This window comes from Ambystoma mexicanum, chromosome 8, assembly GCF_040938575.1.
Source record: "Ambystoma mexicanum isolate Mex_15411 chromosome 8, UKY_AmexF1_1, whole genome shotgun sequence".
Taxonomy (NCBI): domain Eukaryota; kingdom Metazoa; phylum Chordata; class Amphibia; order Caudata; family Ambystomatidae; genus Ambystoma; species Ambystoma mexicanum.
In genome coordinates this window covers 1,725,620,360-1,725,624,943 of record NC_090929.1, presented here as the reverse complement: position 1 = coordinate 1,725,624,943, position 4,584 = coordinate 1,725,620,360, and positions in this window count along the sequence as shown.

Sequence of the window (4,584 nt, the reverse complement as noted above, 5' to 3'; positions counted from 1 at the left end):
GCATCTTCGGCCTATTTCGGAGTGGTGAGTAACATGTGGGGGTTTTATGTCCTGGATCCCTGGTTGGGGGTGATTCCGGGGCAGGTTCCTTTATTGACCCCAGGTCTGCGTGGTATGTGTTGCAGGTTCTGTGCCTATCTCTCCTGGAAGCCTCCCATGTGGTCCCTGGGATGGCCGCTGTCCCTGTGTGTAGTATCCCCAGGCTTGTTCCACAAGGAGTTTTCCCCCTCTATCAAGTGGCGGGGCCTTTCTTCACCCAGTCGCTTGCAGGGGTTCCTGCAGTCTTAGTGGCCCAGTTTGTTGGGGGACCCCAACTGCAAGTGGGGGGGTGGGCCTTGGGCTCTTGTAGGGCTGAATCCCCCGTCGTTGGGAAAACAGAGAAAGCCCCCTGCAATTGTTGCCAGTGGAGGGATGGGGGGCGGGAAAGGATAGAGAGGCCCTGCAGTGCCCCGGTCCTCCTCTCGCCGCCTCCGGGCGCGGGCGTATCTGTGGGGCCTCCCTGGACCCGAACGCCCAGCCGCTCGCACACAGGGCACACGATGGGCGTCAGGGAGGGGGGGCCCTCTCACAGTGGTTGTGTGTTTGTTATCGCTGGGGCGGAAGAGGAGGGGAGAAGACAGGGGCCGCTTTGCCCCCCTGGCCCTGGATCCCAACGTTATTTGGGTCATGCGTATGGGCACCCCCCGGCACGATCGCCCCGCCGCTCGCTCACAGTGCACACAGCGGGCATCGGGGAGGGGGGCCTCCCACGCAGTGGTTGTGTGTTGGTGGTCGCTGGGGCGGGGGAGGAGGGAAAGAGATGGGGGCCGCTCTGCTTACCTGGCCCCGGGTCCCGGTGTTATATAAGTCGCGGGTGTGGGCACCCCTCGACCCGGGCGTCCCGCCAATCGCTCACAGCGCACACGGCAGGCACCGGGGAGGGGGGCCCTCTTATGCTGGCCTTGTGCTGTGGTGTTGCGGTCATCCACACGGGCAGCAGTTTTCAAGCTCTGCAGGTTCCTCGGGTACTACTGGGACCCGGCGGCCATTTTCTGCAGACGGATTACGCGGTCGGCCTCCCTTGATTCTGTCGAGGGTGCAGGGGGCCTCAAAACGCCCCGATTTTCATTGGATTTTCGTGAGGGTGGACACGGGTGCGATCCCCTACCCAATTTTCCTGTTTTGGGTTATGTGCACCTCAGGGTTCTGCCAGGATTTTGCAGGATTCGGGCGGCCCGGACAGAGCGACGGAGTTCTAGACCAGCATCAGGCGTCCCCTCGGGGTCTCCCAATTTAAGTGTTTTTGACTACATTTGGTGTTTTTGCTCAACCAATTCCAAAGACAATTTCAAAGCCATCTGAAGCTGAAAAGTCAATTCCGTTTCTCTCTTGTGTTTGAAGGGGGAAGGTGGGAGTCTCCTCACATCTATTTAATTGCCTATTGGGGTTGAGAGGTGTTGCAGGGGGAACCTCTAACCATAGTGCCATCTGTCCAAACCAACACAAAAGTATTCTTTTCTGTGCTGCATTTGTGTTATACTCTTTCCTTGATTCCTAGTGTATTAAAGACAATATTCAGTGTTCTGTCACCCCATTGGTGATTGTGGTTACCTATTAAAATAAATCGTGATTACATTTCTAAATACATAAATAAATATTTACCTTTGCAAACTAGCCTGATTTCTGGTTCAGTGTGGTCGGGGGGTCTCAGGAGAAGGGTATGATATGAGTGGTATATCGTTCAGAATATTGAACTTATAGATAAAAATAAATAAGGGTTTCATTTGTGCACTACATGCTGGGCGTAACTTGGGTGTGTGCCTTATTGAAATCACTTACATTCTGGGCAAGGAGTTTTTCATTAAGTTAAGTTGTGGAATAAAGGAAACAGGCAGAACAGCTTGTGTCCGCGCCTCTTTGATATGCTGAGTGAGGCGCAGTGTGGGTGAGCTGTTGCCTGTCTGTACACCGACATCCAACTTACCTGCTTCCTAAACGGACATGCCTGCTATGGAGCGCTTGGAAAACTGTAGCACCGCAATCACCTCCCAGAAAGAGTATGGGCACCAGCTGCAGATCCAATTATCGATGCTTGCAGCATCCCTAATGTCCCCCACGGTCAAGCCACCTTGTTAGAGCTGACATCCGGGGGGTGCTTGTGCGTTGGCATGCATTTATGCGGGAGACTCTCGACTTTTCAGTGAGAAATATTGCTTTTTTTCACGTTCACCTGTGTAAAATAATTCCAGCGCCAATACATTCCTATGGGGAAAACTACGTCTGCCGATTTTCTCTCTTTGCTGATCCCACGAGGGGACCAGCATGCTAACAACGGGCCCTTCATTAACGGGCCCTTTGTTAGCATGCTCCCCATTCCCATTGCATAGCTCTCAACCATTTGTCTTGCAAAGGCGGGTGAAATCACCCGATTTTGTTTCTGGCGGGTGAGACGCCCATTGGAATGAATGGGCGTTCAGGAGGCTTGGCGGGTGAGTCAGCCCTTTGCAAGGCGGGTGACACCCGCCAAAAGCGGGTGAGTTGAGAGCTATGCATACTTGCCAACCCTACCGATTTAGGCGGTAGGATACCGCTTTTTAAGCAGTCCTACCGCCTACCGACTTTCGTGGTCGCACTACGGATTCTCAGGCCTGTGCCTGAGGCCCCAGAGCACTGGGGGCGTGACTGCCCATCTCAGATTTTGATTGATGACAGAGGCGTGCGCCTGCCCAGGCGCTGTCATGATCACTGCTTCCAAGGAGCCAGGACCAGCCCAACGTCCTTGGAAGCAGGCCCCTAACCCTAATCCTAGGCACCAGCCGGTCCCCACTGGGACCTTTTGGACCTTGTCCTGGCGCCGGTGGCACCAGGCTCATCAAAACCATTGGTCCCGGCACTGGAAGCGCCGGGCTCATAATAGGTGTAAGGATGCTTGGGTGGACTTACCTGCAGCAGACCATGCTGCTTACTTACCAGTCACTTAGAAGCTATCTAAGAACAGGGACTACTTTCTTACCTGGGTGGGGCAGCTCCACTCCCTGGATACAGCACTGGAACTCTTCTGGAAACTGGAACTCTTTTCTTACCTAGGCGGGGCCGTGGAAGAAGACGCCTCATCACCCCAAGGCTATTTAAACCACACCCGATGGATGAAGCGTGCTTCGCGTTATTCTGCATCTGCAGCAGAACGCTCACCGAGTCTGCTCCGGCTTTTCTTCTTCTGATCCTGGACCTGCAAGAATCTACTTACCATTTCAGTATCCAGACATCATCTGCACCTGCAAAGAACAGAAACAACAGGTTAGCAAGGCGAACTTTACACGCAGCACTTACTCACCTGATCCATCGGCTGCGGCCGCTTCGTCACGCCGCATCTCCACCTGCAAAGGCAAAAGTATTGCCATACTTACCGGCACGCTGTGGATTCCGGATTTCTTCGTTCTGCATCGCCGCCTGTAAAGACAAAGCATCGTTAACAACTTACTGGCATTCCGCGGACTCCGGCGCTGCAAACCAACATCTGAAAGGCAAAAGAAAAGACATTAAGCAGGTATTTACTTACGTCCATCCCGCTCGTCGCAATAAAACGCCTGCAAATACTCCGGCGTCTCTTTAACACGAACTAAGCTGCAAGGAAAGAGACAATTAGAGCGCTTGCCATACTTACAAACTTCCAGGCGCTTTACTTCATCTTCCATCTCAAGAGCCCTGCAATACATAAGGGAAAAGCATTATATAGAGTCTGCATATAAACGTGCCACGCATTTAAAGACTATACAGACAAAAGGTGTCCAGAAACTCACCGCTCGTGCAGACAACGACGGTAACCATCCTCTGAATTCAAGAGACCTATGTTTCACCAGTGAAGGAACTGGCAACGGCACCCTGCACCAGACGCAGATGGAGAGCCCAGCATTCACCTATATAAGGTGAGCACGTTGACCTGGGGGCTCTACGAAAAAGCTGGGAAGAGAGAGGGAGAGAGGGACATTCAACTACCCAGACTATTAACCCCCATATTCTTTCACCTGCAGAAACCTCACTCTTCGAGTCCGACACACAGTGCGAAGAGGTTCGACCCCAGAAGCCAATCGAGTCCTGCACATCACTTTTCGAGTCACAGACAGCTTCCTGCCAAGACCCGCGCCTCCGTGGGAATCAGGTGAGCGTTACAGAACGCGAAGCCCACCACAAAACTCCTACCCAGGCGCAATGGAAACCTCAGACACTGATCGACTAGCCCAGTTGCTCGGGGAATTAAGAGCAGAAGTACATGCAGCTCGTCAGGAAACAAACTCTCTAAGAAGAGAACTGATCATTTCCAAGGAGCGAACAGAGGACCTTGCTAGGCAGTTGTTACAAACGCAGGCAGGACAGACACCTTTGCCCGTTCCAGGAGGGAGTTATCCTTCTGCATCAACTTCAAATCCAGTGCAAATCAATCTGCCCGGTAATGTGCCCTTGGCTCCGCCCGAACGCTTTTCTGGTGATCCAAAGAAATTTGCAGTGTTCATCAACCAGTGCCGACTACACTTCTTATGTCGACCAGCTGCATTCCCAACAGACCAGACCAAGGTGGCTTTCGTGCTTTCTTATCTCAGTGGCAGC